This window comes from Lontra canadensis, unplaced genomic scaffold (genome assembly GCF_010015895.1).
Source record: "Lontra canadensis isolate GAN:19392208 unplaced genomic scaffold, GSC_riverotter_1.0 scaffold37, whole genome shotgun sequence".
Lineage (NCBI taxonomy): Eukaryota > Metazoa > Chordata > Mammalia > Carnivora > Mustelidae > Lontra > Lontra canadensis.
In genome coordinates, this window is record NW_022631031.1 from 18,123,109 (window position 1) to 18,148,518 (window position 25,410).

General features: G+C 40.5%; 1 protein-coding gene across 6 annotated transcripts in view; it reads left to right on the plus strand.

Moving 5' to 3' along the window:
- Positions 1-25,410, plus strand: part of NCOA2 (nuclear receptor coactivator 2) — a 292,692-nt gene that overhangs the window by 127,167 nt on the left and 140,115 nt on the right. The window lies entirely within an intron of this gene.

A 25,410-nucleotide genomic window follows, 5' to 3' on the forward strand; every position in this document is an offset into this window, starting at 1 on the left:
GAAGGGATGAGCAAAGCCTCTGCAGGGCTTTGAATAGAACATTGGCCAGAGAGAGAGCCCTTTGTACAGAGAGAAGTAAGTAGAAGATACCATTAGACATACAGCTTAGAGCCAGGTTTTGAGGCCTGTAAATGCTGGGTTAAAGTGTTTTCCTTTTATTCTCTAGGCAGTAGCTGCCCTCAAAGATTAAAAGTTTGGGATCTGATGAGTGACATTACCAAAATGGCATTTTATGTTGATTACTTTGCTTTTGGTATAGGGTGAATTTGAAGTGTGGAAATGGAGGGGAGGAGAAGAGTGAGGGAGAGTGTTAGTTTAGAACAGTGGGCACAGCATTCCAGCTGGACTTAGGGTCCTGACAGCAAGAAGGCAGCTTGTCAGAACCTGGCTACTGATTGTGTTAGGAAAGAGAAATTCAGTGTAAAAAAATAGAATTACACATAGAATAATAGTTTCAAAGTGCTGTGAGAACCAAGTGTGTTCTCAGAAGTTCTGTGATCAGAGCCAAGAGATGGCATTCTTTTTATCTGGATTTTATTTTATTTTTTTTATTTTGATTTTATTTATTTGACAGACAGAGATCACAAGTAGATGGAGAGGCAGACAGAGAGAGAGAGAGAGGGAAGCAGGCTCCCTGCTGAGCAGAGAGCCCGATGTGGGGCTTGATCCCAGGACCCTGAGATCATGACCTGAGCGGAAGGCAGAGGCTTTAACCCACTGAGCCACCCAGGCACCCCGATTTTATCTGGATTTTAAATGTTTGTTCTTCTTTAGCAACTTAAAAATATAATACTTTTTTGACACCCCCTCCCCTATTTTTTGGGATTATTTATAGCTTCCTCTTCTTTTCTCACAGGTAACTGCTATCCTGAATTTGTTGTTTGTTCTACGCATGCCTTCTATTTTTGTTTTTTTTACTTTTACTCTTTGTGTGTTTATAATATTTGGTATTATTTTCTGTGTCATTTTTTTCCCCTCTTTTTTTTTTTTTTTTAAGATTTACCTATTTATTTGAGAGAGTGCAAACACTGGGGTAGGGGCAGAGGGAGCGAGAGCGAGAGTGAGAGAGAGAGAATTTCGAACAGACTGCCCAACAAGCGTGAGCCTGACCCGGGGCTCAGTCTCACAACAGGCAGAGGGACCTGAGCGAAAATCAAGTCAGATGCTTTACCAACTGATCCACCCAAGCACCCCTGTTTTCTGTGTTTTAAAACTTAATTAAACAGTACCACACTGTCTATATTTTTCTGCAACTTGCCTTTTTTGAATACCATTATAGTTTTTTTAAGCAAATAATCTGTGTATTTACAGGTCAGGCACATGTACAGTATTCCATTATATGAACATTTTGCTATTTGTCTTGTTTTCTCTTGATGAATATTTAAGTTGTTTCTAATTTTTTGCAATTACAAGCATTGCAGGAGCAAATATTTTTGTACCTGTCACTTTGTGTACATAGGCGAGTTTGTCTGGGGTGTTACTTAGCAGAGTGATCGATTGCTGGACTTTAGGATATGTGATAAGATTTAATATTTGAGGGCGCCTGGGTGGCTCAGTCGTTAAGCGTCTGCCTTCAGCTTGGGTCATGATCCCAGGGTCATGGGAATGAGCCCCACATCAGGCTTCCTGCTCAGTAGGAAGCCTGCTTCTCCCTCTCCCACTCCTCTTACTTGTGTTCCCTCTCTCGCTGTGTCTCTTTCTGTCAAATAAATAAATAAAATAAAATAAAATAAGGATTTAATATTTGACAGTGTCAAGGGTATGAAATGGTATTTTCCATTTAGTTTAAAATTCATTCTCTGATTGCCATTGAGGCTACACATTGGGCATTTGGGTTCTTTCCTCTGAATTGCCTGTTAATATAGTTTGTCCACTTTTAATTGGGTTGTATTTTTCATATTGATTTATAGTTACTGATATTCCAGATACTTCAGGTTGACATTTTTAACCTTTGGTTAACTCTCTGCCTCCTGTTCCTTTGGTAATCTGATAAGACTATGTGTCAACTTTGGGGGGGCCTGGGTGGCTCAGTGGGTTAAAGCCTCTGCCTTCGGCCCGGGTCATGATCCCAGGGTCCTGGGATCCAGCTCCACATTGGGCTCTCTGCTCAGCAGGGAGTCTGCTTCCTCCTCTCTCTCTGCCTGCCTCTCAGCCTACTTGTGATCTCTGTCAAATAAATAAATAAAATCTTAAAAAAAAAAAAAGACTATGTATCAACTTTGATTTTAGGCAACGTCGTGTATGTAACAATGACACCTGATTGGTAAACCTCATCTTGACTAGGCTACATGGAATATAAATACCTGATGGGGGAGCCCTAGCATTGAGCTTCCCGGGGTGCGTGACTCTTACCAATGAGTAGTTCCCTTATGAGGACCTTGGGAGCTTTGCCTATAAACTTGGTAAAAGAGATACTGGCTTCTTTGGAGCAGAAACATCTCAAAGGGATACCTCCTGCATGTAGCCAGCATGGACCTGAGCTAAATGGATGCACAGTCCGGCGGAAGTATTTCCCCAGCAGAGTGGGGCCTAATGCTTCCCTGCCAGCAAGCTGTGTCCTGCCTCTATTCTTCTCAGGAGACTGGGGTCAGGTGTTGCTTAGGATATTTGTGTGAGCCTGAATGCGTAGCTGAATCTAAGAAACCCCTTTGAGGAGTGTTGCAGCTATGTTCGCACTTAAAATTATTTGAAAGAGTTAAAGAGTTAGCTTCTTACATATTATACACCAATGAAATAGCTTTGTCTTAATTTTCTTAGAAACCATCTTAAAATATATCCTCCACATCTGGATTATGCAATCCTAAGCCTAAGTAATAGACCCTGTTAAGGGAAGTGGGGAGTATCATAATTTCTTTCTGCATCGCTCTGCTGCCTGAGTTTTCGTTGTCCAAAATGGAGAGGGGTCAGCTAACGAGGCCGTGCTCTGATCATTTTTTATTGCTTTTGATTTTTAGAAGAGATAGACTTAAACCAGTGGGCACAACTGATGGTTCGCAGACCCCCGCTGGAATATACACTTCTTCAGCATGTGGTCAGATCTCCAAATTCTTAGCTCAACCCATCAATGTGATTTTTCTTTTTTATGGGAGCATACTTGTCCAATATGATGTGGTCATTTAATAGGAAAATAGTATTTGACATGTGAAAAACATTTCACATACATTTAGTGACCTATTTGAGATAAGGAATGTATACTGTGTCCTATTCTATTTAAAAGCATAAACACATATTTTCTGATTCAGTTAGAAGAGTGGTTAAATTTGATTTCTGTGGAGACATACGTATCTTTGTATTATTTTTAAGAAATTATTTCAGTAAGTTTCAGACTTTTAGCTAAATTTTGATAGACCCATGTATAGTTGACAGCCCTAATTCAACAATATGCATTTGACTAACTCTTGATTTTTGGGACAAAAGGAAAATGGTAAACCTTTATTTTAGATGGTGCCATAAAAGGTTAGAGGCTTAGAGGTGCATGGCTGGCTTGTTGGAAGAGCTTAGGACTCTTGATCTCAGGGTTGTACGTTTGAGCCCCACATTGGGTGTAGAGATTGCTGAAAATAAAAATACATAAATAAACTTACAAAAAATAAGAGGCTTAAACATGGCTTTTTCATTTTTCTAAAAATGATCATAACCATAGACGTGAGAGTGATTACTCTGCTTGCTTAGTACTTCATGTCCTTAAAGATAAAAGAGTTACAGTCTTTTTCCGATCAAGGTTGAAGTTAAGACTGCTTTCTCAGGCCTTCTTCCTTCCTCCCACATTTATCACCAGCTGACTTTTAGCCAGATAGCACTTGCCTCCCTGGCCTCTTGTGCTCCCTCCCTTTCCCCCACACTTGTATACAGGCATACCTTGTTCTGTTGTGCTTCACTTTATTGAATTTTTACAAATTGAAGGTCTGTGGCATCAAACTCTGAATCAGACAAGTTGATCAGCTCCATTCTTCCAACAGCATTTGCGTACTTTGTGTCTCGGGGTCATATTTTGGTAATTCTCACAATACTTTGAACTTCTTCATTACTGTTATATTTGTCCCGGTCATCCGTGATCTTTGATAGTACTGTTATTATTTTGGGGTGCTGTGAACTGTGCCCCTATAAGGGGGCAACTTTTTTTTAAGTTTTTATTTGAATTCTAGTGAGTGGCCACAGTGTAATATTAGTTTCAGGTGTACAGTACTCCACACTTTCTGTACATCGCCTGGTGCTCACCACAAGTGCACTCCTTATGCCCAGCATCTGTTTTAATCCCTTTTGGTAATCATCAGTTTGTTCTCTGTAGTTAAGAGTCTGTTTCTTGGTTTGCCTCTCTGTCTTTTTTTCCCCTTCGCTGGTTTGTTTTGTTTCTTAAATTCTACATATGAATGAAATCATATGGTATTTGTCTTTCTCTGACTGGCTTCTTTTGCTTAGCATTATACTCTTTAGTTCTACCCATGTCGTTGCAAATGGCAAGATTTCATTCTTTTTATGGCTGAGTAATATTCCATTTGTGTGTGTGCACATATACATATCACACTTCTTTATCCATTCATCAGTTGATGGACACTTGGGCTGCTTCCATAATTTGGCTGTTGTAAATAATGCTGTTAGAAACATTGGAGTATGTGTTTGAATTAATTTGAATTAGTTTATTTATATTTTATAATTAATTAATTAATTTGAATTAGTATTTTTGTATCCTTTAGGTAAATACCTAGTAATGCAATTGCTGGATCATAGGGTAGTTTTTTTTTGTTTGTTTGTATTTTGTTTTTAAGATTTTATTTATTTATTTATTTATTTGTCAGAGAGAGAGAGAGAGAGAGTGAGTGAGTGAGCACAAGCAGGGGGAGAAGCAGGCTCCCCACCAAGCAAGGAGCCCGATACAGGACTCGATTCCAGGACCCTGGGATCATGACCCAAGCTGAAGGCAGAGGCTCCAACCCACTGAGCCACCCAGGCGCCCTTCTGCCCATTTTTTTAATTGGACTATTCATTTCTTGTGTGTTGTGTCGTATAGGTTCTTTTTTTTTTTTTTTTTTTTTTTTTAAGAGAAAGAGGGAGCATGAACGGGGAGCAGCAGGCAGAGGGAGAAGCAGATTCCCCACTGAGCAAGGAGCCCGATGCACGGGGCACCAGGGTGGGTTAAAGCCTCTGCCTTCGGCTCAGGTCGTGGTCTCAGGGTCCTATGATCGAGCCCCTCATCGGGCTCTCTGCACAGCGGGGAGCCTGCTTCATCCTCTCTCTCTGCCTGCCTCTCTGCCTACTGTGATCTTTCTCTCTCTGTGTTGAATAAATAGGTAAAATCTTTAAAAAAAAAAAAAAAAAAAGAGGAGCCCGATGCAGGACTCAATCCCAGGACCCCAGGATCACAAGCCAACCAAAAGGCAGACAATCAACTGACTAAGCCACCAAGGCATCCCTATAGATTCTTTATACTTTTGACTACTAACCCTTTACTGGATATGTCATTTGCAAATATAAGATGGCAAACCTAATGGATAAATGGACTGATCAGTTGGTCCCTTACCTCTATCTCTCCCTTTGCTCTGGCCTCCCTATTTCCTGAGACACCAGTACTGACTTTAGGCCAGTTAATAACCCTACAATGGCCTCTGATTGTTCAAGTGAAAAGAAGAGTTCCTTGTCTCTCACTTGAAATCAAAAGCTAGAAATGAGGAAGGTTGGTGAGGAAAGCTGAGACAGGCTGTAAACTACATGTGCCAACACAGCATCCATTCTGCAGCCCATCAATCAAGGAGTGATTTTGACTTTACAGTCTTATTATGTAAGAAGTATATTTCATAAAGTTTAGCTGCCATAGATCGAGAGCCCTCTGATGGATCTGGACAAACTAGACTAAAAACCTTCTAGAAAGGATTCACTGTTCTAGATGCCATTGAGAACATGGATGATTCATGGGGAGAGGTCAGAATATCAACATTACAGTGTGGAAGCAGTTGATTCCAACTCTCATGGATGACTTTGAGGGGTTCAGGACTTCAGTGGAGGAACTGCAGGTGTAGTAGAAATAGCAAGAACTTGGGGTGCCTGGGTGGCTGAGTTGTTAAGCATCTGCCTTCGGCTCAGGTCACAATCCCAGGGTCCTGGGATCGAGCCCCTCATCGGGCTCCCTGCTCAGTGGAAGCCTGCTTCTCCCTCTCTCACTCCCCCTCTTGTGTTCTTGCTCTTGCTCTCTCTCTCTCTCTTTTTTTAAAAAAAGAAAAGAAATAGCAAGAACTAGAATAAAAAGTGGAGCCTGAAGATATGATTGAATTGCTACAATTTTATGATAAATCTTGAACAGATGAGGACTGACTGCTTATGGTTGAGCAAAGAAAGCAGTTTCTTGAGATGGAGTTCACTCCTAGTGAAGATGCTGTGACAGTTGTTGAAATGACAACAAAGAATTTAGAATATTACATAAGCTTTGTTGATAAAGCAGTGGCAGGGTTTGAAAGAATTGACCCTAATTTTGAAAGAAGTTCCATGGGTCAGATGCTGTCAAATAGCATTGCGTGCTAGAAAGAAATCATTGGCAAAAGGAGGTCAATCAAGGCATGAAACTTAATTGTTGTCTTATTTTAAGAAATTGCCGTAACCAGTTCAGCCTTCAACAACCACCACCCTGATATATCAGCAGCCATTGGCATCAAGGCAAGACCCTCCACCAGCAAAAAGATGACTACTCACTGAGAATTCAGACAATGGTTAGCACTTTTTTAGCAAGGGAGAATTCTTAATTAGTGTCTTTATATTTTTTTAGACATAGTGCTATTGCACACTTAATAGATTATAGTATAGTGTAAACATAACTTCCGTCTATATGCTCTGAAAAACATTTCATTTGATTCACTTTATTGCGGTACTGGTTTTATTGCGGTGGTCTGGAATCAAACCTGCAATGTCTCATTACATCTCCAGCCTATTGAGAGACCATGGTTTGCCTGAGGATGGGCAGTGGTGCCCATGTACGCCTCCTACAGTGATCCCAGCCATGCCTCTGTGTGGGTTATGATTCCAAGAAATGCAGTAAGGGTAACTCTCCTTTCCTTTTTCCATGTCTGGAACCAGTTATCATTACCGTGCCTCTCCCCATTTCTCCATGTAAAACTACTTTAATGTGTATAGATCAGATTTGAGTAATCCAGATGGTTACTCCCATTTGACAAGAGGATTAGGCATATTAATTACTGTGTGTATGTGCTTGGTCATTAAATTTACATGAAACTTAATACAGTATTAATGCATGGTTGAAGAACCACATGTTAATATATATACATAAACACATATATGTTAATACAGTATATATTACTGTAGTAGTTAAAGAACCAAGTCAGATTCTGGGTGTGAATCCAAACTTTGACAAATGGGGAGAATATAAATATCTGCTTCATAGGGTTGTTATTAAATGAGATAATGTGTGTAAAGTGCTTAACACTAGGCTTAGCACTTGGTTAGCACTCAGTAAACATTAGCAGTTCTTAAAATTACTTTAATTTGAAGCTTTGATATTTAAAAAGGTATTAAAGTATGAGGTCCTTGCTATTTTCTTTGCTACAAGTATTTTTATAATGTCTGCTGTAAGTACTGAGGGTTTTTTGATTTAGCTTTAGAAGTTTTACTAAACTAAGATTGAAGTTTTACTGCAGTGTTTTGCCACCATAGTCACTATTTGCCATATCCTGACCTTTTCCTTTCAACTAGAGCAGGCATATGATTTTGTCATTTCTTCATCTTTTCTCTTAAAGCATATTGTCATATCATGAAGGGATGGGGTTAGCTTTGAATATTCCCCTTTTATACAAGAAGCTGTTTTATCTTTATCATGACCTATCCTAGGAACCCAGATAGTGTGGCTTTTCCTAATAAAGTGGCTGTTTTGTTCACTTACCAGTTCATGCTTCAGTAATTATAGTGATTCTTCTCTTTTTTGGTAAGCTTTTTGTAAATATTTTTAGTTAATTTTTTTTTAAATCTGAGAACTTAAAAGGTCTCTTATTTAAGGAATAAGTTTCTTTTCAAAATGAGTGATATTGGTCATGCTTTTAAGGAAAACAAATTGATAGCCTTTAGCATCTTAAAAGTGTGAGATAGATATTAATGTACTGTTCACTAATTTTTTAAGTTTACTGTTTATTTTTATTTTTTGTTTTTAAAGATTTTAAGTAATTTCTACACCCAGAATGGGGCTTGAACTCAACCCCAAGATCAAGAGTCACACGCCTCCCCCCACCCCAGCAAAAAAGGGGTGAAGCACCTGGGTGGCTCAGTCGGTTAAGGGTCATACTCTTGATTTCGGCTTAGGTCATGATCTCATGAGATTGAGCCCTGTGTCAGGCTCCATGCTGGGTGTGGAGCCTCCTTAAGATTCTCTCTCTCTCCTTCTCCCTCTGCCTACCCCCCACTGTCCCTCCCCAGCTTGTTATGTGCTTGCTTGCTCGCTCTCTCTCAAAAAAAAAAAAAAAGTTATATGCTTTACCAAACGAACAAGCCCCTTTGTCCACCCCCCCACCCCCCCACCCGCTTGTATATGCTTGCTCACTCTCTCTCTCAAAAAGAAAAAAGAATCACGTGATTTACCTACTGAACCAGCCAGGCATCCCAAGTTTACTGTTTAGTTGTGGTTATGATACTTAACACTTGAAGTTGAACATTTAACAATCGTTTTTTTAAAGATTTTATTTTATTTATTTATTTATTTATTTTTTTTTTTTGAGAGAGAAAGTGAGAGAGAGCATGAGCCAGGGAGAACAGCAAAAGGAAAGGGAGAAGCAGGCTCCCCACTCAGCAGGGAGCCCAGTGTGGGGTTCCATCCCAGGACCCTGGGATCATAACCTGAGCTGAAGGCAGACACTTAACCAACTAAGCCACCCACGCTCCCTGAAGTTGAACATTTAAACTATTGGCTTATTCTTCATTGTTCTTTTTAAAGCAAATGATTAGGTGTAATGCCTAGGTCACCACCAAGAATAAATAGGCCGCTAATCCTCATTAAGCCCTACCCTGTTGAAACAGAATTAAACCTCATTTGAAAGTAGTAGGGTGCAGAAATAATATATTTGAAATGTTAAGATTTATTTCCACTCTCTGAGCATGTAGCCATATATTTATCATAGCTAAGCTACTGGAGTGACTGCCTCTCAATTAATTTTAGATAACTTTGTTACAGAGGACCGTGTTCTATTTCTTAGAGATATTGAATATGGAGGAAGAGTATGGAGGGAAGAGTTCGAGTAGTTGTTTTCTGTCAGATTTTCTTCACACTTTCTATTTGCCTTATCCTTCTGACTAATAAGTCTTGTGTTTCACACCTGCCTGAGTCAGGGACTCAGTGCAGTGCATTTGTTCTTTATTTAGTCCATTTAATTTCTCATTTATATATGGCACAGTGCATATCAGCCATTAGACTTCAACATGGGACATCTCCCCTCAATTACAAAACACAGAAATATATAGGAAATGTTAGTAGAAGGATTGAGGAATTGGGGAAGTTTGTCTTATTCATTGCTTTGACATATTCTTCTTCTTCTCTTTTTTTTTTCCCTTAAGATTTTATTTATTTGACAGAGAGAGTCACAGCTCACAGCGAGAGACAGAACACAAGCAGTGCAAGTGGGAGAGGGAGATGGAGAGAGAGAATCAGGCTTCCCGCCAAGCAGGGAGCCTGAGGCAGGGCTCAATCCCAGGACCCCGGATCATGACCTGAGCCAAAGGCAGATGCTTAACAACTCAGCCACCCAGGCGCCCCTGCTTTGACGCATTCTTTAGACTCTAAAATTTGGGCACCATTATCTAAGATTTTAAATTCTAATCCTAGTTTTATGTTTAAATCGCAGTAAACTTTTATACACCTAATAGCTATATAATAATAATTTTTTCATCTGAAAATTTACAAATTTTCTTTCTTTCATGTAATTTCTTTCACATGTGTTTTAGTAATAGTTTTTCTTATGAAACCCCATAAAAGTCTCTGGAAACGATATTGAAATATAACAAAATTATACAATTATACAACAAATTATACAATTATACAACAAAATAACAATATTGAAATATAACAAAATTATTATGGTTGCCATTCAGTATAGCAATTTATATTACATACCAAGGTATCTTAATCAGTGCTATAGAGAATACAAAGATGAGTAATACACAGACTGTGACATCAGAGAGCTTATAATCATAGGGTTGGACCACTTTCAAGTTTATAATTTACTTAGGGTATGATAAGTATGTGGACTATAATAACCATGATACACCAAGAATACAGTAGTTTTTTACATTTGTGCCCTCAGGTTCTGATACATTGCTTGGCACATATTAAGTGATTAATAAATATTTATAGCTTTACTGAAAGTTGATATCAGATTAGTTTGATGGTTTCTGGGCATTGGGAAAGGGTAAAGGGTTTTTTTTTTTTTTTTTTTTTTTTTTTTTTAAGTAGGTTCCTAACCCTATGTGGGGCTTGAACTCACAACCCCAAAATCAAGATTCGCACGCTCTACTGACTAAGCCAGCCAGCCACCCTGGGAAAGGTCTTCCTCGAGTGAAGGGGCTTAGGGACAACTTCTTGAGGAGGAAGCCATTGAGATGATAAACGTTGGAGGGTCTGTAGACATCTACATTGGCATGAATGGCAGGAGAGGTCAGTAGAAGAGCGTGAACGTGGTGGCCACAGGGAAGTGTCAGGCCACGTCTGAGAATACTGTACTCTGGTTTGGCCGGAACTGAGACTGTGGAGGTAGGGGACTGTTTGGTTGACAACAATGGCCAGGCTCCTGTTTGATTTCACAGAGAGTAAAAGTAAAAGGAGAGAGACAGACGTTTATTGAGTCCTACCATGTGTTAAGAAGTATGGTAGTCGATTACTGTAATTATCACACTTAATCCTCAGTACTCTGTGGTAATTTCTATCCAGTGTTCAGCCTGAAAGAACCATGGTGGTAGAATTTGATACTAGCCCTAAGGGTAAGTTGAGAGAGGGAGAAACCTGACACAGGGAGAAGTTCCTGGAGAAGCCTGCTGAGAGAGAAGGAAATCCTGGTAGTCGCAGAGAGATTGGACAGAAGCTGGTGCTTTTTTGCAAGACAAGCTGCAAAAGTAGAATCTAAAGATCCTGGACTGGGTTTGAAGATGGAGAGAGAAAAGAGTTAGAAGAGTTTACCAGCAACAGAGACTTAGAGGCAGCAGATGTGGGAGGAGGGGCTTCCTCGGAAAGGGGAGGAGCTCCATTATGCTGCAACTGGGGTCGGAGGCCGATGAGCAACTGGAAGCTGGGCCCTGGGGCGGAGGTGGTATCATGGGGCTGCAAGTGTAAATGCAGGTGCCCCCCCCCCGCCCCCCAGATGAGATCGCTGAAACTGCATCTGCAGATACTAGCTGCGAGGAGGGGCTGTGTGGGGAAGGGAAGCAATGAGGTTACTCAAGTAGTGCTGGACGGGCTTGCTTTCTCCCCTCCCCTCTCTTCCCCCTTCTTCTTTCCCTCCCTCTCCCTCCTCCCTTCCTTCCTCCTTCTTTTTCTTTCCTTCCCCCCCGCCCCCCTTTTTGGCTTGGTGGCAGAGAGAAGTGGGCCCAGCACAGGTGAGGCAGATAGGATGAGAAGCCTAACAGTGCCGTGTCAATGAAGCCAAGTGTTGAAAAACATGTACTGATAGAGGCCAGATTGTACTGGGCTTGAAGGAAGTGGCAAGAAAATAGGGCTTCTTAGGTTCTCAGGAAGGCCCATGATTCTGCGCGTATCTGGGGGGTGGGGGGCGCTGTCGGGGCGGTCGCAGGGATTGGAGGCCTGCCACATGTCTGAAGGTCTGGCAAGGAGCGGGACAGTCCCTGGCTGCCCTCTGTGAATGTGTCCCCCATTGCCCCACACATAGGAAGGATCTCAGTGAATGGTTGATGACTACATGTTGGGAAACTATAGTGCTTTGTGTAACACTTCTTTGTCCCCCTTTATACCCTGAGTTTACTGAATGGAGCCGAGTCACCTGCACGCCCCTACAGCGCTGTACATATGGCCGCCGAGGTATAAACATTTCTTTATACCAGTCTCCTGAGGGGAAGAACTCGGGCTTTGGACTCAACTGGTCTTAGAATTTTTCTTCTTACTAATCTGACTCTAACCAAACTATCCAGACTTTTTCTAAGCCTCATTTTTCTCCGCTGTAAAATGGGGGTGAATGAGCACCTCTGTTACAGGGCTGTTGAGAGGATTAAAGATATAGTGCAGTCCCAGTGGCTGGCGTGTGTGGTTGGCCCCCAGTAAGTAACTGGTGTTTGGCAATCTTCCTATTGTGTAACCTTGAATAAGTTACTTAACCTCACTGACCCTCGGGGTTTTTGTCTCAGAAAGGGGAAGATTAAACCCATCTCATGTGGTATTTGAAGGAACCAGTGAGACGCCACATGCAAAGCCCTTAGCTGGCACAGTGCCGGAGTACTTGGCAATCACTGAGCATGTGTGCCTTTCTGCTTTTTGTGTATAAATACAGTGGCTAAGAGCACAGACTGCGGAACCAGACTGCGCAAATGCAGCTTCTGGCCCTTTTACTTACTAGCCGTACTTGACCTCCCTGTGCCTCAGTTTCCTGTAAATTGGGAGAAATCATAGTCCCAGCCCCATAGGATTGTGGTGAGGAAAACAGATATGAGTGTCAATAAAAAAAAACTTAGGCCCGTGCCTGGCACATGGTTGGCGCTAGATGTGCCTGATTTCTAAAAACGTGTCTTTAAGAGTGCTTTCTTTCCCTCTCTTTAGTCTACTAAGTAGTTTTAACTTGATGTCATCTGAGTAGGATGTCTTGCTTATAAAGAATGGGGTCCCTTTATGATGAAATTGGCCATGTTTGTGGGATGGGGAAGAATATCATAAAACATTAAAAACAATAAAACTGCCTGTTCGTGGTTGGGCCTGACTGGATAACATGGCTGTGGCTTGGAATCTTCCATATACAATGAAAAGGCTACACTTTGGCTCCCATTCTGGTCAAGATCCACTCCAGAGCAATGGCAGGCTGGCCTAGATCTTATCTTTGAAAAACTTTTTTGTCACTTGCAAATTTGCCTCCATTTCTCTGCCCCCCTCCCCCTTCTGCCAGCTGGTTTCCAGGAACAGTGGGGAATGCAGTTTGAGTAGAACCCAGGAGGAAGCAGCAAAATTGGAAGGACAGGTGGTGAGTAGTTGGCCAATCTGGAAACCTTTCCTCTCCTGCTGGGGAAGATTTTCTTTTACTAGCAAGGCATTTTTCTAACAAAATTCCGGGAACATATACCAAATTGTGCCCCTCGCTTCTTCAGTCCTGTCAAGGATAAAAGCTCTATTTTCAAAGAACTACAGAGTTTATTATGTCACTGAGGGCGCGGCCTGGTCTTTACTGGTGTCTGAAACAGGCTTCATAGAAGAGGTGGCTGCGTCAAACCAACAGATTCCGATCCCGTTCCTGTGGCAAGCTACTGTTGCAAAATCTGTTGTGCTGTGTTGTGTTGATATCCTCTCTCCCCTAGGAGAGACTCTCTACTGCATCTCCTCCGTGATTCTTGGCCGCCCCAGATCCCTCTCCCATTCCCACCCTGGTGTTGGGATGGCAAGCAGACTTCATCTCTGGTGCCAGCTCCTATTGATTATAGTGATTGCCTGGAGTGCTGTGTTGAGAAGAATTGAGAGGCCACATACAGGCTCAGAAGTGATTAATTAGCAGTGTCTGCTGTACCTCAGGAGAAGGGGTGACTAAGCATGCGCTGTGCGTTTGCCAGACTTTGTGCATTCCGTGATAGGGTTTAGCCTTGAGAGTCTCATTTTTGTGCTTCAGCATTTTTGTCGTCGTATTCGTATAGATCAGTTACTTTATTCTACAGTAAAGTACAAATAAGTAGAAGTAATAGGATCGTGTATTAGCTGAGATTGTGTAGAGTTACCTCTGTGAGCTTTCTCATTGCTTTAGTTAAGGAGGATCTTAGATACCTAACTTACTCTTCATTTTCTCACTTCCGAAATGAGTAAATTGTTCTCTGACCTTTTTGTTGAGGTTCTCTTGCTTAGTTAACACATGGTTTTATCTTTATTTTGTAAGTCTGGCAGAAAATACTCCGAAATTTTGGTGGTAATTCTACTTATTGGACTAATAGTAAATGAACATGAATCACTTGAAACCTTGGGCACACAGCAGGCAGCTAGACCAGACTTGGGGCTTATAATCATTTCTTTAAAAAGGAGATAGGAGGTTATTGAATATACTGCAAGGGAGCAGCAGGCAGGGCAGCAAAAGAGAGACTGTCTGCCGGGGGTTATAATCATTATAGAACAGACCAGACGTGGTCATTCGTAAAGGCATAGTCACGTGTGTGTGTTGTCCTTTGGCTTCCCTCCTTAGAGGCCAGGGATAATTTTGGTCTAACCACTGAGGTCTAAAGGTATTACTTCTTATTGTTTTCTTTTTTATGAGTCAGGGTAAATCTTTTCTTTTTTTGGCAGCTGACAGAATATGCTTTCATTGAGGCAATAATGATACTGTTGAAAATGTAAGCAAAATTCCAAATATGAGGACATTTTTTACATTCTCTAACTCAGGGATAGATATAGTAGACTCCTTAGAATAAATTGTGGGTAAAATATACATAACAAAATTACCGTTTTAACCATTTTAAGTGTACAGTTCTCTGGCATTAAGCACATTCACATTGTTGTATAACCATCAGCAATATCTGTCTCCAGAGCTTATCTTACTCAGTTGAAAGTCTGCACCCACTCAACACTGTCTTCCCATTCCTTCTCCCCTCCTTTCTCTGGCAAACACTGGTCTCCTCTGTGTGAACTTGACCATTCTGGGAAGCTCATTTAGAGGTTCTAACCTCTAGTTACTTATTTCGCTTAGCATGTCCTCAGGGTTCATCCATCTTGTAGCGTGTGTCCACATTTCCTCCCTTTTTATAACTGAATAGTATTTCATCGTATGTACATGTCACACTTTATTTATCCATTCATCTGTCGGCGGACACTTGGGGTTTTCACCTTGAAGCGATTGTGAATAATGCTGCTATGAACATAGGTGTATCAATATTTGTTCAAGTCCCTGCTTTCAGTTTTTTGGAGTACGTACCCAGAAGAGTCATTTGGTCATTTTATTTTCAATTCTTTTGAGGAATCACCATCCAGTTTTCCGTAGTGGCTTGTGTCACTTTATAGGCCAACAACAATGCACAAGGGTTCCAGTTTCTCCACATCTTTGCCAATACTTGTTTTTTAGTTAGCTAGTATGTGTGTGTTTTTTTTAAAGTAGGCTCCATGCCCAGCGTGGAGCACAGAATGGGGCTTGAACTCATGACCCTGAGATCAAAACCTGGGTTGACATCAAGAGTTGGATGCTTACTGACCGAGCCACCCGGGTGCCCCTCTAGTTTTCTGATAATAGCCATTCTAGTAGATGTGACATGGTACCTTGTGGCTTTGATTTTCGTTTCCCTAATGACTTTTGAGGTTGAGCATCCTTTTATGTGCTTATTGGCCATGTGTATATCTTCTTTGGAGAAGTGCTTGTTCAAATCCTTTCCCCATTTTTTAAAATCAAACTGTTTATTTATGTTGTATATTGGATATTGATCTCTTATCACATATATGATTTGCAAATACTTTCTCCCATTCCATAGATTGCCTATTTATTCTGTTGGTAATATCTTTTGATGCACAGAAGCTTTTAATTTTGAAGTCTGGCTTAACTATTTTTTAATTTTTTTAAGATTTTATTTATTTATTTGACAAGGCAAGATCACAGGCAGGCAGGCAGAGAGAGGCTCCCTGCTGAGCAGAGAGCTGGATGCAGGACTTGATCCCAGGACCCTGAGATCATGACCTGAGCCGAAGGCAGAAGCTTAACTCACTGAGCTACCCAGGCACTCCAACTTTTTTTTTCTTTCTTTCTTTCTTTCTTTCTTTTTTTTTTTTTTTTTGGTTACATGTGCTTTTGGTTTACATCTGAAAAATCTGTTGGATTACGGAACTTACTATCATGACATTTCCCCCTATGTTTTCTTGTAAGACTTTTTTAGTTTTAGCTCTTCTGTTAAGGTCTCTGACCTACTCTTAAGTTAGTTTTGTATATGTAAACCAAGAGTCTAATTTTTTTTTTGTATGTGAATATCCGATTTTCCCAGCACCATTTGTTGAAAAGACAAATATAAGGACCCCATTGAATGGTCTTGGCACCTTTGTCAAAAACCATTTGACCATATATGTGAGGGTTAATTTTTGGGCTGTGCTAGACTTTCAAGGGTTAGATAACTTAGCTTACGTCTAGTCTCATCATTTCTCACTGATACTGTTGGTACAGTTTCCAAACTATTCTCCCTAACTAGTATCATTTCTCAAAGTCCATACCACTGGTAAACTTTGCTTCTCTCTTTCTCTTTCTTTTCTCTTTCTCTCTTTCTCATTTAGTTTAATCTTTTAAAAGATTTTATTTATTTGAGAGAGAGACAGACCACAAGCAGGGGGAGGGACAGGTTCAAGCTGACTCCCCACTGAGAGGGGAGCCTGAGATCATGACCTGAGCCAAAGTTCAACATTCAACTCACTGAGCCACCCAGACACCCCTAAACTTCCTTTAAAAAAAAAAAATCATGTTACTCAGCTGCTCACCTGGGTTTCCTCTTCCCTGCAGGGTGAATTTCAGCCTCCTTAGCTCTGCAGATAAAGCTTATCCTCGCCTTGTTCATGCCCACCTTTCCAGCATTTTTTCCCACCACTTTTTTTTTTTTTTTTAAGATTTTATTTATTTATTTGAGAGAGAGGGAGAGTGAGAGAGAGCATGAGAGGGGAGGTCAGAAGGAGAAGCAAACTTCCCATTGAGTTGGAAGCCCGATTCGGGACTTGATCCTGGGACTCTGGGATCATGACCTGAGCCAAAGGCAGTCACTTAGCCAACTGAGCCACCCAGGCACCCCCACCACCTTTTTTTAGGGACCTTCATGGGGATTTCCTTGGAGCCCTAGTAAGAGATTTGCTTTTATTCTCTCCTGCTTATACACTTATTTCTCCACTTCCTCATACACTTGATACAGTCCTACTTGTGTCCTGCTGTCCTTTGAAATATTTCTTGGTTGGGCCTTCCTTTCCAAAGTTAGGCATTCTCTCTCCTTGATCCTATACCAGCCCAGACCCTGAAATGGCATTTTTTATCATATTTTATAAATTTTGCCGACTTTTCTCTTTGCCTTCCTTGATTATAGGTCTCATGAGGTCAGGAATTTTGTCCTGTTCATTTTTGTATGCCCAGCACCTGAATTAGTGCCTTACATGACATTGGCAACTGATAAATATTGGTTGGATGAAAGGAATTAATCTAAAGCTTAGAAAGGAAAACTGTTAAGGAGAGAAAGACAGCAGGTCAGGTATCAAAAATGTTTTTCCTTTCTTAGAAACTATTGCTGTGGCCTATGGGTTCCAAGGAAAGATTTCTTTTTTCCCTTTAAGATATTTTCCCTCTTTCTCTATACTTGTGACTATGATTGCAATCATTATTACCCTCTTCCAGACAAGGAAACATAATCTTAATGATATTTTGAGAGGAAGGAGAGAATAGGAGAAGACAGAAAAAGAAGGAGCCCCAGTGAGGGGAAGGTTAAAGAAATCATCCACCTCAAAAGCATTCACAAATGGCACTTGAAGTTGAGTTGGGATTGACTCAAAGTTCTGAGATACAGTGATCTGCTGTGAGGGATGCATTCTTATAGACCAACATAAAACACATGTCCCTTAGCACCTTTTGTCACAAGGGCCTCTTGTGCCTGTGAAATTTGGAATGGAATAATTAATTATTTGCCTCAGAATATGGCATCTCCCACACAAAGAGAAACTTTTTGTCTTACTTTGATGATTCTGCTTCTGTAGCCAAGTTTGTGAATAAATGAAAATTTCTGGTCAGATCTTAGTTAAAACAGGTTGACACAAAAGTCTTACTATCATCTACCTGCGTAGCACTCCTTTATGATACAGTGAGAATAGTGAGCCACATTCTTCCAGTCCTCTCTGTGTGTGACTGACATGTTCTTTTGGCTTTATTTGGGAGAAGTTAATGAATAGAGGATCCAGAGAATAGCAGAGCCAGAAAAACAAATCTGGTTAATCCACAAGAGTTAAGGATGACAAGAAGGTTTGTGAGGCCAGGAGACTTAATGCTCAAGGACGTGTTATTGCTCTTCTGTGTTATCCCTGCAATCGCAGTCCTCTCTAATGTTTTGAAGGAGCAATATGGTCAAGGCTCCGCCCTTGGTTACTTTTTGGACCCTCAGCAACAGTGTGGGACGTTTTCTCCCTCAATATTTCAATGATTCTGAAGTTAAATGTTTAAAAAAGAAGGGGCGCTTGGGTTGCTCAGTGGGTTAAAGCCTCTGCCTTTGGCTCCGGCCATGATCTCAGGGTCCTGGGATCGAGCCCTGCATTGGGCTCTCTCCTCAGCAGGGAGCCTGCTTCCTCCTCCCTCTCTCTGCCTGCCTCTCTGCCTACTTGTGATCTCTGTCTGTCAAATAAATAAATAAAAATCTTTAAAAAAGTATATACTGGAGACTACGGAGTTAACCCAGTTTGGGAATTTGAAATGGATGGCTTCCAGAGTCCTGGGACTGGGTGGCCCTCACATTTTTTTTGGTTCCAAGATTTTACAATTCTAAATGCTCATTGATCCTGGCAGAACATTTTAGGGAATAATGTCTATCTTAGAGGGATGGATTCTACCAGTGAATTCAATTCTTGAGACATATAATCTGCTTCCTGAGCCTTAGGCATTTTTGGAAGCTTGAGGTATAAAATGTATAAACCCCGATAGACTCCTATGGTTCTTGTTAATTCTAGCTAACAGACCACCTCAGCATTTTAATTGTAATCTCATGGTGGTACTCCAGTGACTTCAAAGAATAACCGCACCTTTTAAAGGCAACTTACTTTCGATGGTACATATGTGCTAATTGGGAAGAATCTGATTCAGTACTTGAAGCCTCCGAAATCCTTGGATGAAGTACAAATGCTGAGATGGGAGTATAGTATGCTATTTGTATATTATTTCATTTCATGAAGTGGTAACTTGGCAGAGTCATATTTAGAAGTGATTGCGCTCTATCGTCCTTCTCCTCAGCTCTCTTTTGTGTGGGTATAATCGACTGCAGTAGTATCATAGGCATTTATGCACTGCTGTTTGCATAAGCCTTTTATTGGAAATAACCCAACAAAATAGCACTCGCTGCTCTCTTAGCACAGTTGGGCCTTCTCGAAGGCTCATTTTTTCCTCCATATCAAAAGAACAAAATCTCTGGTTAGTGATGGCAGGATAACATCCACGGGCAGGATATTCACAGGTAGGCCTTTTCCTTTATCATGGACTCAGCTCTTGAGGAAGGAGGTCAGGGGTCTAATGACCTAATTCTGTGGACTGTATGTCTAATGAAAAGAGCCAGTTCAAATGGACATTACTTTTCTTTTCCTCATCATGGTAAAAATATATTTAACAGATATATGATTCCAGGATATTTTATCAGGTTTCAGAAATCTGATCTATGTAATTACAGTGTTAATGGGTTTATAAATTAATATCCTAGATGACTTAGTTTGTTCACACTCGGCAATTTGTTAAGTGTGACATCTTCAGAGTGTATCTCATTTTTAAAATATGAATAAATAAAATATATGATAATAGCATACCACGACATCTTTGTTGATTAAATATTTGCCATTTTCTGGCTCAATTTATTTATTTGTATTTTGGAAATTTGAATAGTATTATAAGCCCCCACGTACCCTTTACCCAGCTTTAGAAGCTGCCGCCTTTTTAAAACTGATCATTTAAGTAATGCCATTATTTTAAAATTATGAAAATCACCTGTGGTCCCATCCACCTAACACAACTCTTAACATTATATATTCTTTTCCTCTTTCCTCAAAGTTGTAATTGATATGGTTTCCCTCTTCTTTTTGTGGAACATAATCAAACTAAGAGCTGGTAATAGCTCCCATTGCTTGATGTCCTCCTCTGCCAGGTGCTGGGCTAGTTGCTTTCGATATAATTCCTAGAATCTCCACAATAACAATGGAGTATAGGCACGGCATTGCTGCTCCGCACTCCCACCCACCTCCCCCCCCCATTTACGCATCTGAACCTGACTCAGGTTAGGTAACTTGCTTAGGGGTCATACAGGTAGTATATGGATTCACACTAAAGTATCACTCCCAAGGTCGCACTCCTGCCTTTCTATAAAGGGGCCTCTTCAAAAGTTATTTCTTTCATATTGCTACATAATTGCCTTTAGAAGTAAAAGAAATGTCAGGACGTAAATTGGACGAGTAAGCTCAAGAAGCAGTGCTAGGAGAGTTGGTGCTGGGAACTTTAAGAGCAGTAACTGTAAGAGCAACACGAGGCGTGATCCCTGTCCTTCAGTCTCTGTGCTGCCGTGTGGCTGGACCTCGCCCCTGTGAGATGCTAACGCAGAATATAAAATAAGACTGACTGTGGTATTATTAGCTGTAAATGTTCTAAAAGCTCCACAGAGAAGAAGATGGTTGAGGATTGCGCCCCATCTGTAGAGAAGGCTGCTAACAGATTTAGGATTTCAGCTAAAATTAAAAAGACTGACAACGCCAAATGCTGGTGAGGATGTGGGGCACCCAGAGCCCTTGTGGGTGCGTGCGTGCGTGGCTGGTGGAAATGTGAGATGGTAAGAATGTACATATCTGTGGGCCCGCGATTCCGCTTCTAGGTGTTTACCTCCAAGAAATGAAAGTGTATGTCTTGCAAAAGACTTGTATGTATGTATTGGTAGCAGCTTGTTTATAATAACTCTGCGTTAGTTTACTTTTCCTGTGTAATAAATGACCACAGACAAACTACACCCATATATTAGCTCACCGTTCTGTGTAGATCAGAGATTCAGGGGCGCCCGCGTGGCCCCGTCAGTTAAGCATCTGACTCTTGATTTCAAGCTCAGGTCATGATCTTGGAGTCATGGGATCAAGCCCTTGTCGGGCTCCTTGCTCAGCGGGGAGGCTGTTGGAGATGCTCTTCATCCCTGCCCTCCCCCTTTTTCTACCCCCCCCATAAATAAATCATAAATCTTAAAAAGGAAAAAAAGAAATTCAGCATGGCATGGCTGGATTCTATGCTCAGGGTTATCATAAGGCTGAAATGAAGGTGTCAGCAAGAACGGGTTCTGACCTGGAGGCACTGGGAGGAAACACCCACTTCTAGCTCATTCTTGTTGGCGAAATTCAGTATCTTGCAGCTGTAGGACTTGAGGTCCTGCTTGCTTGCTAGATGTTTGCTGTGTGCCACTATCAGCTCTTAGAGGTTCCCTGCAGTCTTTGACTAGTGGTCCCCTCCATCCTCATGTCCGCAATGGTACTTCAAATCCTTCTTTTGCTTCACATTTCTGAGGTTTGCTGCTGCCAGCGTAGAAAACTCATTATGGTTAGACCAGGCTCACCCCAATAACTTCTCTATCCTAAAATTAGTTGTGCCATATAATACAGCCTAATCACTGGGGTGAAAACTCACCATATTTGGGCTTGTGCAGGGTGTGTAGACCAGGGGTTGGGGAGGCTTGCAGAACCATCTTAAAATTCTTTTTACCACAAGTCCCTATTGTAAACAACCCAGGCCCCATCAAGAGGAGAATGGATAGACAAACTGGGGTATATTCGAATACCCTTAGCACTAAAATGGGGCAAGTTATTAATATATGTGGTAACATGGATGGGTCTCAAAAACTTTATGCTGAAAGAGGCATAAAGAGTATTTATTGTATGATTCCATTGATTTGAAGTTCTAGAAGAAGCAAAACTAATCTGTAATAATAGAATAAGATTGGCAGTTGGTGGTGGGGATAAGGAGAGAGAGATTGCCTGAGAATGGGCACAGGAGAACTATTGAGGGGGTCACAAAAGTGTTCTACATCTTGATAGGAGTGTGGGCTACATAGGTGCTTTCATTTTTCAGAACTCTTCTTTCTTTCTTTCTTTCTTTTTTTTTTTTTTAAAGATTTTATTTATTTATTTGACATACAGAGATCACAAGTAGGCAGAGAAGCAGGCAGAGAGAGAGGAGGAAGCAGGCTCCCCGCCGAGCAGAGAGCCCAATGGAGGGCTCGATCCCAGGACTCTGGGATCATGACCTGAGCCAAAGGCAGAGGCTTTAACCCACTGAGCCACCCAGGCTCCCCTCATTTTTCAGAACTCTTGAACTTTACTCTTAAGATCTGTTTATTGGACTGAATGTGAATTTCACCTCATTTTAATAAAAAATGAAGCATTACTCTACGGAATCCTTGTTTTACCTCTTACCAGGCTTTGGTTTAAGAATGAACCACACTGACATATATAACCACCGTCAGAAAACATGAAAGCTAGAAACAACTTTGCAAATTATCTAGTCTAATTCCCTTTTAAACACTACTGTCTTGGTGACGAAAAAAGTTTAAAGTTGCTAATGATAAAATCTGCTGCAGCCACCTTCTGTACTCAGGAGGGGAGCTAGAAAATTTTACCTATTTGTGGTTGCCAGCAGAAAATATGACAGAAGGACAGATTTGCTAACAGCAATACATCTTGAAGTGTAAGCGCAGAATCTGGATCAAGACATTTTACTTCGATGTGTTTGGCAGGAGACATTTTCTTACTGCTGTTGATTTGATCGGGGAATTCATAGCATTTTGCTGTTGCCTGTGATTTGGCTGAGAAATCATTTGTAAAAACTCCATTGTAGCTAATCAAGGACACATGGTGTTTGTTTTAGAGTATCTGTGACCTCAACCTACCTCTGTAGAAGTGATTTCTGCGATAACCAAAGATTTGATAATATGAGCAGGAAAAGGACATATGTGGTAGATGAATTTCACAAAACTGCCCCTTGTAGTTCCTGTGCTATTCTTTAAAAAAAGTTTTCTCTCATTATCTACTAGGAGAATTATTTCCTATGATACATCAATTTCCTGTGATGCCCTGACTATTGACTTTAGATTTTAAGTGCATACTGAAAATATTTGGATATCTATTAAAATCATTACAACTCTAAAAGGTTTTATTTTTTTAACAATTACTTTAGTCATCTTAATAATTCTGAATTGTGCTTTGGCTTTTTTTATGATACATGTGCCAGCATTTAAAATTTTTAAAATTTATTTTCTTAGAAACATTTTGTTTTCTAATTGAATTTCTTCACAGAGGTCTTTAGGAAGCTTATATTCCTTGACACCTCTGTAGTCATTTTAGGCTCTGTTAGTTATTAGGGCAGCCTTCCAGAGCAGTGGTGGTTCTGGTTAGTGATGTGGAGAGGATTAGTAAACACCCACTCTGTCTTACCAAATTGTTGATACAGTGTGGAGTGGGTAATGTAATCAGAGTAAACTAAGAGTCTTGGAATTAGAATTGTCCAGTTCTTTTGAGTTCTGAGAAATTAAGAGGTTTTTTGTATAGGTCACTTTTTTTTTTTTAAGATTTTATTTATTTGACAAAGAGAGAGAGAGAGATCACAAGTAGGCAGAGAAAGAGGAGGAAGCAGACTCCCTGCTGAGCAGAGAGCCCGATGTGGGGCTCGATCCCAGGATCCTGAGATCATGACCTGAGCCGAAGGCAGAGGCTTAACCCACTGAGCCACCCAGGCGCCCCTGTATAGGTCACTTTTATATAATAATCCCTCTATATAGTTGTGTCTGTAACAGTTCTTGGGTTTTCTGTATTAAAGAATCTAATTTTGGCGTGGTTTACTTATAATTGTAGTTCATGTAAAATGATTTTGTGAGATGAAAGCTCTTTGTTTTGATCTCCAGCTATTAAAATAATTGTTCTATAAAATATCTGTACACAAAAAGACAAGTCCTGTATGGTTGGCACTCACATGAGGTGTCTAAAGAAGTTAAATTCATCGATACAGAAAATAGGTGCCAGTTGTCACGAGCTGGGGAGCAGGAGGTATGCGGAGTTGTTAATGAGTATTAAGGTTTCAGTTTCACAAGGTGAAAAAGTCTGGGAGATCTGCAAAATAGGGAATAAACTTGTCATTGGACTGTATACTGTAAGATGGTAACTTTTACGTGTATTTTATCATAGTTAAAAGTTAAAAAAATTATATCTACTTTTCGTGCTACATTGACAGTGAGCACCGAGTAGTGTGTAGAATTATTGAATCCATATGTCATGGACCCAAATATAAAATTATATGTTAATTTTAACATATAATGTAATATAAAATTGTATGTTAATTATACTTCAATTTTTAAAAATCCCTGTTTTCCATTTTTGAGATGAGAAAACCAAGGCAATAATTGTAACTAAGGAATGTAAAATGTAGCTTAATATATTGATTTCAGTGTAACAGATTCTTCTAGCCTCATTGTGTACGTCTGTCTTCCAGTGTGCGTTGTGCTTCAGTATGGTTTTCTCCTGGGGCAACTCCTTACCCCATCTCTTTCTGACTTCTCAACACATTCTTACACTTAGAAACTCCTTCCCCAAATTGCTTGCTTGGTCGATTTGAAAAGTTTTTAATAAGAAGATCATAACTGAAAATGATGTAAGTCTATAATGTAATCTGCGATCTCTTTGCCTAGTATTTTAACCTTTTACTAGAGACCTGTAAGAACCGTTCTGGGACAAGGACTGTGTGTCAGGCATTGTGCGAGTGCTCCACATGATGTGTTTTGCGAGTCAGTGGTTTATCAGAAATAAATCAAACTGGCCAGACTGAAAGGAACTTTTGATTATTATTTTGGAAGATGGCTTTGGCCATGGGAACGTTTTTCTTCTTGGAACAACTTATAAGTTTCTTAATGAGGATATATTCCTAACAAAAGTACCTTTTGGTGTTTAAAAGTGTGCTTAACATGTGTTTTACTAAAATAGGGAACCCATTTCCAATATGTGGATAGCTATAATGTCTCCAAAGTTTTTGTTATACCAGATCTATGAGATTTAGATCAGTGGGGGCCGGGCTCTAGAGAGTGAATGAGAGAGCACGCCTTTTCTTCTAACTATAGCATTTATATCACTGCTCATAGGGGACTGTTGATGGGCAGCACGCTGCATCGTACTGAACGGAAGGCCATGCATCAGTGTTTGTTCTTAGCAGTTATTTTTAGCAGCAGAGTTAGAAATTGGGAGCATTTTCATTTTAGGGTATACTTTTTTAATTTATTATGGTAATTCCAAGAAGAGTAAATAATTTTAGACATGTGTATTGAATGCATGTGTGCATTTTGCCCACGTGTGTGCGTGTGTGTGTGTGTGTGAGAGAGAGAGAGAAGAAGAAAAAGACATTCTCTTAATAACAGGAGGGGTAGAGGCTTAGTCTATTATCATAAAGCTCTGCTAATGTAGCTTCTGAGTCATGTGACTGCAGAAAAGGCTATTATCTCAATGAAAAGGAAACCGGTTTTTAGAGCAAGCAATAGAATAGA